Here is a 9,660-nt window from a genome sequence, read left to right on the forward strand (position 1 = left end):
CCCTAGTTACGGATGCATCCAACACTGCTGTAGGAGCTGTTTTGCAGCAGCAAATCGCTGGTAACTGGCAGCCGCTAGCTTTCTTTTCGAAAAAAATGAATAAAGCTCAGACACAGTACAGTGCATACGATAGGGAGCTTCTAGCTATCTATGAGAGCGTAAAGCACTTTAGACATATGATCGAAGGTCGTCATTTCACGTTGTATACCGACCACAAGTCCCTAACGTATGCATTTCAAAAGAAAGATCGCACTTGTTCCCCGCGCCAGTTCAACTACTTGGATCTTATTTCCCAATTCACGACTGATGTTCGGCATATCTCAGGTTTCAAGAACGTGACTGCCGACGCACTTACCAGGATTGAGGTCATCTCTACTCCACCGGACTATGAACTCCTGGCGCAACAGCAGAAACGCGACATGGAACTTAAGAGCCTCGTTACTACAGGATGTTCACTCAAACTGCAGAAGGTTCCAGTTCCAGATACTGACATATTTCTTTATTGCGATGTTTCAACAGGGAAGCCACGACCTTTTGTTAGCAAGGAACTTCGGAGACGCTTCTTCGACAGTGTGCACGGCCTCAGCCATGCAGGAGCAACTTCCACCATCAGACAGATGACGGACAGGTTTGTTTGGCCCTCTATACGTAAAGATGTTCGTGAGTGGGTCAGATGCTGCGATTCTTGCCAGAAATCAAAAGTCCATCGTCATACTACTGCACCGCTGGGAAACTACACATTAACTGGATCCAGGTTTCTTCATGTTCATATAGACCTTGTCGGTACTCTTCCTTCTTCAGCCGATTATAAATATTGCTTGACAGCGATTGACAGATTCACAAGATGGCCTGAAGTCGTTCCTCTTTATAACATCACGGCAGAATCTGTTGCACGTGCATTTTATGAAACATGGATATCCAGATTTGGCTGCCCCCAGGTGGTTACTACGGATCAGGGCCGCCAGTTTGAGTCCAGCCTTTTTCGAGAGCTCGCTAAGCTGTGTGGCATCGAGCTGCGACACACCACAGCCTACCACCCAGCTGCTAATGGCATGGTCGAAAGGCTACATAGAACCTTGAAGGCGGCGCTGATGGTACACGGAGACAAGAGATGGACCGACGTTCTGCCCATTGTGCTACTTGGCCTACGCACTGCTTGGAAAGCCGACCTATAGAGCTCCTCGGCAGAACTCGTCTATGGTGAGCCTTTGAGGATCCCTGGTGAGTTTTTCCACTCTATTACTACTAAAGCTCTGACAACCGCCGATTTCATTACTGAGCTCAGAAGCCATATTATGAAACTCAAGTCAGTCCCAGCAGCGAGACACTGCACAAAGTCTGTTTTTATCCACAAGGACCTTCAGAACTCTGACTACATTTTTCTTCGTAAAGACGCCTTACGGGGTGCGTTGGAACCACCTTACACAGGACCATTTCGAGTAATTAAGCGAACAGACAAGACAATTACAGTTGACTCGTCCAGAGGACCTGTAACTGTCACCATAGACAGAGCCAAGCCTGCTTACATGATGAACGAAGAAGTACAGAAAGAAACTAAAGAGCAAGGAATAGATCCAACTTCTTCACCACCGCGCCCGGTTACCACACGGTCCGGACGCACTGTTAAATTTCCAAATTATTTTTCCTCAGGTCCTTGATACTCCCAGGGGGGTGATGTGGTGTGCTGAACTCATCACCAGTTTACACAACACTTGACCCACGGCCCCACACTGCATGAGACCTCACGCGATCCGGCCCTGTGCGGAGTACGTCCCTGCCTTCGTTCCTGCGGCGCGCGGGAGTTGCATTCGACCACCGGCGTCCGTGCCAGTCGCCCGATACGCTCTGCGCTGAACGCACGTCGCTTTGCCTCGCACCTCTCGCGGCTAACTTACGTCTCGCATTCTAACCCCGCTATTGCATGTTGTTTTGTATAACGTTATCCAACTCGCGTCGATTGAAGATTCGTCATTGCTATTTCTGTACCTTCTGATTGTTGTGGTGAACTTGGAAGATTATAGCTATTGTGCTGCATAAAAGGTGTATGATTGAAGAGCTCCTAGAAAACCGTACACGATCTTAGCACTACACCCATACACACTACAAAAAAATGGTTTCTTTTCTGCGCCAGCCGCAATTTAGACTTATTTAAAGTTTCTATTTCGGAAATCATACATTTCCTTACTGATTTTTTAACTATGGAAGTCAGTATAGTACGATAAATAGTTATAGGTCTGCTTTATCGTTGATTTTGGGTCCTGAAATATCTAAAGACGATAGAATCTCGAGGTTTTTTAAAGGAGTGTTTGGACTTGCGTCCTCCTTTGCCGAAGTACGATGTCACATGGGACACTACTAATGTGCTTAATAACTTAGCTAAGCAATATCCCAACGAGAGTTTATTTGGAATCCGAGCACACTCATGTAACAACTTCCATCTTCAAGATAGGTCCTGTTTCTGTTCCTACTTACAAAGAACTGAGACTGTACGCTAGTGTTGCCGAAAAATCGATAGTTTTACTATCGATAGTAAACAGCCAAAATCATCTACCCAACCGATAGGCCTATCGATAGTATCGATACTATCGATAGTATCGATAGCTCTTTTTTGGCGATACTATTGATAAGCAAAGATAGTATCGATACTATCGATAGTTAAAAGATGACAAACTATCGATAGTATCGATACTATCGATAGTATCGATAGTTGAAAAACAAAAAACTATCAATACTATCGATAGTATCGCTCTTCGATATTGCGCAAACTATCGATATTATCGACAGTATCGATACTATCGATAGTTTTGTACGATCGATAGTGACCTTATTTTCGATAGTATTGAATGTAGCATTGTGTGGAACAATTCACACCATTTAAAGCTCGTATTTAATATATTTTATATTACGTGGGTGTTTTTGCAGTGGATATTTAATGATTAAACGAACTTACCTGTAAGTGAAGTTCGATCATAATTATACGAAGTTATTCGTCCGAGAAGATTAGCATATTACTTGTAGTATCGGGTACGCACGGCCACTTCTGCACGTTAGTTGAAGGTAGATTATACTCGTATTCGTCCTTCGAGATTAGCATATTACTTGTAGATTTTGAGAGATTAGTCGTGAAATAAAAAACAAGGAGTAATAGATCACATACATTATTTTTATTAGTATCCCATTTATATAGGTATAATTCTATAGGGACTGATAACATAACTAGCAATATTATTACCATTATTTGTAGATATCTTTCTAAATATTATTGACAATAATATAACATATCCATATAGTTTTTATATTTAAGTAAGTACTTATTCTATTTAGAATTTTTTAATATATTTGTTGCAAAAGAATCATCTTTAGGATCTAAAATGGTTCGATTGTAAAATCTACCAAAGGTATTTGAAGATCCAGACCAACCAGCGGTCCTTCGAATCACGTCCATATTAACTCCAAGGTTATGAGCCATGGAAGTGGCTGCATGCCTTGTGCTATGCGCAGAAAATAACGACACGTCAATGCCACTAGAGCATAGAGTGTCTTTAACCCAACGGCTTAAGGTCTGGGATGTAACTGGACTGTGAGGTCTTCGTAAACTAACAAAAAGTAGATCATTATTACCTCTAAGATTTAAAGTCTTCTTAATATAGCTTTTTAATGTTAGTACTGGACAAATTTGAGGTTTTTCCGAAAAAACAGGAAGGATAAGTACCGGTTGAGATACCCCTATTCTTGATGTCTTTATTATGTCTACAATTTTTATCAAAACTTGACTGTTAGAGAACTGTATATTCTTAATATGGATCTTTGGAAGTGTTTGCATTCTTTGAGCTGTTGATAGTGCTAACAAAGTAATAAGTTTCTTTGATATCCTATCCAGACTTAAATTTTCATTAGGATACCACTGATGTAAAAAATTTAAAACAATAGAGGTATCCCAAGTGGCGTTATATCTCGGCTTGGGAGGTCGGAGTCTAAAAATACCTTTGACAAATCTATTTATATAATCATCTTTTCCTATATGACTTCCCAAAATCAGGGATAAGGCAGACCTGCAGCTGTTAAGAGTTCCGTAATGAGCGCCTTCATGATAAAGCTGTGATAGGAATTCAAGTACATTAACTGAGGATGCAGTATAGAAATCTATGTTATGTGTATAACAATAATTGAACCACTTTTTTAAACAAGTATCGTACTGTTTAAGAGAATTGTCTGACAGTGAAGCTGTCATGATATCCATGCATGTGAGTGGGATGCCTTTTCTTAATAATGATTCCCGCAGAGCAGCCCTGCAACCAGGGTACAGCGCCGGTGCACGTCGCGGCTGCTGGAATGGGAGAGAATGAGGTCGTCAGACGACTCGAGTACAAACGGCTCACACACTAACAACCTATTAAACAAAGGGTACCATGGCTGCGTAGGCCATAGCGGAACGACGAGTATACCTCTTGCTTTGTCTTGAATAATTTTTCGTAGTGTTTTAAGTATAATAGCAAAAGGAGGAAATCCGTAAAAAAATAATTTAGACCAACAAATTGTGAAGGCATTTGTAGCATACGCGTCAGGGTCCCTTTGCCATGAAATGTATTTGTTACACTTTGCATTGAGCCGCGAGGCAAATATGTCAACTTCTGGCTGACCAAAATGTTGAACCACCATCTTAAATGCATTGTGAGATAACTCCCACTCTATGTCGGGATGAACTTTACGAGATTCAGCATCGGCTACGAAATTATCGGAAGAACTTATGTATGTTGCGAACACGAATAATTTTCTCTGTTCACACCATTGCCATAACTCTCTGGTGGTCTGCGTGAGGTGAGGAAATTGGATGCCACCCATGCGGTTTATATAGGCGATTGCCGTGGTATTGTCCACTCTTAGAAGAATCTGACAGTCGTGCACATTTTTGGCAAATATTTTTAAACCAAAAAATGCCGCGATAATTTCGAGATGATTAATATGCAGAGTAAGCTCTGCCTCGCTCCACTGACCACTGGCAGTTTTCTCGCCACACGCAGCCCCCCACCCCGTAGTTGAGGCATCGGAGTAAATTTCTAAATCGTAAGTTTCGACTTTAATTTTATTAACAGCATTTTTAATAGATCTGGCCCACCATTCGAAATCCGGATAAAGCGAACGAGAAATGTCCATATATTTTTCATAATTTTCGTATTCTTTTAAATTTAGAAATTTGCACCGTTCAAATCTTTTTGTATAAAGCCAGCCATACTCGACAGCAGGGCAAGCAGAAGTTAGTAGCCCTGTTAGTCTCGCAAATTCTCTTATTTTGCAACGTTTTAACTTAGAAAATTTGTTAATTTCATTTTTGATTTTCATCTTTTTCTCTTCTGGCAATTTTACTTCAAAACTTTTAGAATCTATTATATTACCAAGGAATTTACATAATGTGTTAGGTTCTTTATTACTTTTGTCCTCATTAATGGTGAAACCTAAAGCTGATAGTAGTTGTTTAGTGTAAAATATATTATCTAAACATTCGTCTTTAGATTTTCCGATTAAGAAAATATCATCGAGGTAGCCAGTAGACAGAAAACCTGCCTGCCTGAGTAGTCTTAAGACGGGCTTCATTATCTTAGTAAAAACGAATGGTGCTGTATTAAGACCAAAAGGTAATACGTTAAATTCAAAGAATTTTTCTTCCCAACAAAACCGTAAATATTTTTTAGAATCGTCATGAATTCGAACTGAAAAATAGGCATCTTTGAGATCTATAGTAGTCATGTAACAATCTTTGCTTACTAACTTCACTGCTGTTCTAAAATCTTCTAATTTAAAATGAACTGTTTTAATAAATTTGTTCAGTTGCTTCAAATTTAGAATTAGTCTATGTTTGCCATTTGGTTTAGGTCTTAAGAAAATGCTAGACAAAAACTGGTCCTCTACTGGTTGACACTCAGAAATTGCTCCTATAGATAGAAGGTTATCAATAGCCTCTTGAAAATGTATTTTTTCTAACGGGAAACGAACTTTGTTCGTTGGAGGACTGCTTTGACAGAAATGCGTATTTATCGGTATTTTATAACCTTCTATCCAACTTAAAATAATAGGATCATTAGTTATTTGAGACCATTTTTTCAAAAAGGCAGGTAATCTACCTGTGACCTTCGACTCTTCTAACGATGGGTGCTCCTGGCTTTCGAGATTGGCCGCGAGTTCCGAGATGAGCTGACGGGCTGGTTCTTGGGAGCAGGTGTACGCGACCTCGTATTCCCCGTCGACCTGTGGCTCGAGGGAGGAGTCTTCGTGTTTAAATTGGTCTTTTTATTATAGGTGGTTTTGTTGTTAGTTTTCCAGTTGGGCTTTGAAGTGCCATAGGTCTGTTTTAATTCTGAGCTAGATTTGCTAATGGCTTTAGCTGTCTTCAGTGTTTCGGAGAGGTTGTTTCCAAATAAGAAATTATCAATTTTTGTCTGCAGTAATTGGTCTTTCATATCCTTCTTTAAAGAAGCAAGGATAAAAAATCTCCTTGTCAAAGAATCACTGTGTTGTGTGTCACAAACAATTCTGTTCGCATCCATTAATAATTTTAACAAATTTGAGTCTTTATTATTCTGTGCCATAAGCATGGTTATAGCTTCTCCTAAACAGGAAATCGCACTAGCTAACTGTTTTTGTTTCTGTGCCATACCGCCCAAACGTTTTAAGGCAGTTTCTGATATAGCGGCCTTGACTTCGGGATTTATTAAAGGAGCATCAATTAATAAGCAGTTAGCGGGAATAGGATACTTTTCCCGCAGTTCCTTGCGTAGTTCTTTAGAAAGTCCATTTGTTATAATATGCTCCAGTCTAAGAGCAAGGTCTTTTTGTATATCTTTTCCTAAAGTGTTTGATTTTGTTGGATCATCTCCAAGGATTTCCAAAATATCACTGCTTAGTTCTGTCTCCTGCGAGTATTCAGTACAAAGAGGTTCTGCTAGTTCCTCGCTTATAGGATGAGTAGGTTCAATTACCTCATCTAGAGCAATGATGGATTCCGGCGCTGCGGGCGCCTTGCGCTGCACCTGCGGTCGTGACACAATTGCACTGGGACTTGAGGAAGTTCTAGTCGGTGCAGGCATGTGAACTTGCGCTTGTTCTACCACCAAGTGGTCTCGTCTCGAAGAAAATTCTTCGACGTCGGAATCTGCATCACTTCCAGGGCGAGCAACTGGAAAGTCGCAATTACAACGGTTTTTAGAATATGCGCGAACACGCACTTATCAGGAGAGGTTTGCACCTGCAGTGTCCTTCGGAGGCACCGGAGGTAAGTATGCGCGAACACGCATATTTCAATTAATCTTTTAGAGAGATCGTAAGCAGGCGGTATGCGCGAAACACGCATTTCATAGTAACTATTAAAGTTACCAGTATTAAAGTAAGTTTTCAAAAAACAAAACGAATATTATTTCTTGTATGTATTTTTCATTATTATAATTTGCGCGAACACGCAATTTCGATCTGTTAGCATAAAACCACTACATAACTGTAGGTATTACGAAGACATACTGAGAATTAGATAAACCGTAGAAAGTTTACCGTTATAGGGAAGGTAAAAGGTACATACCTGGTGAATTTCTTTTTTCTCTGCGTACTCGTATATGCGGTGAAAAGGAACGCGTAGTTATCGGTGGGGGCGGCGAACGCTCACGAATTCGGCTCCTGCGGCTGGCACTTTGTTAATGACGCAGCGGCGAGCGGCTGCGCGAGCGGTTACGTGACCGACTGCGCGCGTTGCTCCGGCGTCGCTCTGGCGGACGGGAAGCCCGCCGGTCTACGCAATTACGCGATGGTGATGACCCGGATTCTGATGAGCTCGATATGACGCATATACGCCGGCGACGTTCCAACTTCTTTATCTTCGCTTTCAGTTCTTCCACTTCATCACTTTTACGTTTTTTGTTACCTTTTTTCGGCATTATATTAAAGAATATAACGAAAAAACAACACTATAACGTCGCGCGGGAAAGGATAACGAGGAGAAAGTACGTGCGAAGCGGCTGAGCACGTAGACACGAATGAGCCACGATCGTAGAGGACTGGACGAGACTCACGATGGGGGTACCGACCGGTTTTTTATTTTTTATCTACCCTCAACTAACGTGCAGAAGTGGCCGTGCGTACCCGATACTACAAGTAATATGCTAATCTCGAAGGACGAATACGAGTATAATTGATTTGAAGTAGGCAATTCTCTAAACTTAAAAAAACACTGTGAAGTGGAGTGGATAGGATTTTTTTTACAATACTATCGAAATTAAGGTCACTATCGATCATACAAAACTATCGATAGTATCGATACTATCGATAGTATCGATAGCTTGCGCAATATCGAAGAGCGATACTATCGATAGTATCGATAGTATTGATAGTTTTTTATTTTTCAACTATCGATACTATCGTTGCTTATCAATAGTATCGCCAAAAAAGAGCTATCGATACTATCGATAGTATCGATTAATTATCGATACTATCGTTTTTTGGTAAACTATCGATAGTTCGATCGAAAACTATCGATAGGGCACTATCGAGCGGCAACACTACTGTACGCGTCTGGTGGCTTCGCCCGCGACGGGGAGACGTTCTCGGGGCGTGGCCCCTTTAGCGTGGCGGCGCTCGCCGCCCGCAGAAACGGGCGTGGCTCGGGGGTGGGACACGGCGGGCGATGATCGCCCCTCCGTGAGCCCGATGGAGTGTCAGTCCGTGGTGCCGCCAGCGAGGTCGAGCCCACCGGGTGGTTCCCCGTTGGGGGAGGCCCAGTGAGCGCCCGTCAGCTGGCGGTGGTGTCTTGTCCGGTGAGCTGCTCCGTCGTCGGGGCAGCTGGTGTCGAGTCGGCTGGAGGGGGGGAGAGGACTGCTTCCACTGCCACTGGGAGTGTCAACTCATCCCCCGGGGGGGATGGCCACGATCCTAACTACTCGACGGGGAGTAGTGGATGTGGGCAGCCCCGGTCCATGAGACTGTAAAATACCTGGGCGTCCTTTTATACCAACATCTCAAATGGGAGCCACATATCAATGCCCTGTTAGAGAGAGTCAGAAGGCTAATTTATGTATTCAAAATTCTCCGGTATGTGGCTGACCCTGCTCTCATGAAAACTGTTTATTTCGCCATGGAACAGTCTCTGCTGTCATACTGCATAACTTCTTTGGGTGGTACATGTAAGACGCACATGCTTAAAGTTGAAAGAGCACAGCGAGCCTTACTAAAGGTTATGCACTTCAAGTCTTACAGGTACCCCACTGAAGAACTTTATAAGGAAAGTGATGTTCTATCCGTGAGACAGTTGTACATCAGAGATACAGTGCTGCGACAACACAAAAATCTTCCATTTAATGTCGAGCGGAACCAGTTACTTCGAAAGCATAATGTACGAGCACACTCGTCACATATGTAGCCGTATACTTATACTATGCAAGCGTCTGCATATCGACATTATTACATGAAATGTACAATTTATTTTAGTGTGTGAATAAACGCTACTCGGCAGCTACGTTGAATTTTCTTGCTATCAGCTAACCACATTTAAATAACATTTTATCTACTACAGTAATAACAACATACATACTTAATACAAGCCTTTACATTAATTACATTACAACATAACGTTGGGACGTATCCCAACATTTGGTCCTTCGAGAAAGTGAAGAGTGATTGTGA

General features: G+C 41.9%; 1 long non-coding RNA gene across 1 annotated transcript; it reads left to right on the forward strand.

The window, feature by feature from the left end:
- The first annotated feature begins 1,173 nt into the window (after positions 1–1,173).
- Positions 1,174–2,039, forward strand: LOC126380865 (uncharacterized). The gene is made up of 2 exons (XR_007568572.1): positions 1,174–1,221; positions 1,651–2,039. It is a non-coding gene; the product is annotated as an uncharacterized LOC126380865 (long non-coding RNA).
- Positions 2,040–9,660: the final 7,621 nt, after the last annotated feature.

This window comes from Pectinophora gossypiella, unplaced genomic scaffold (assembly GCF_024362695.1).
Source record: "Pectinophora gossypiella unplaced genomic scaffold, ilPecGoss1.1 Pgos_30, whole genome shotgun sequence".
NCBI lineage: Eukaryota > Metazoa > Arthropoda > Insecta > Lepidoptera > Gelechiidae > Pectinophora > Pectinophora gossypiella.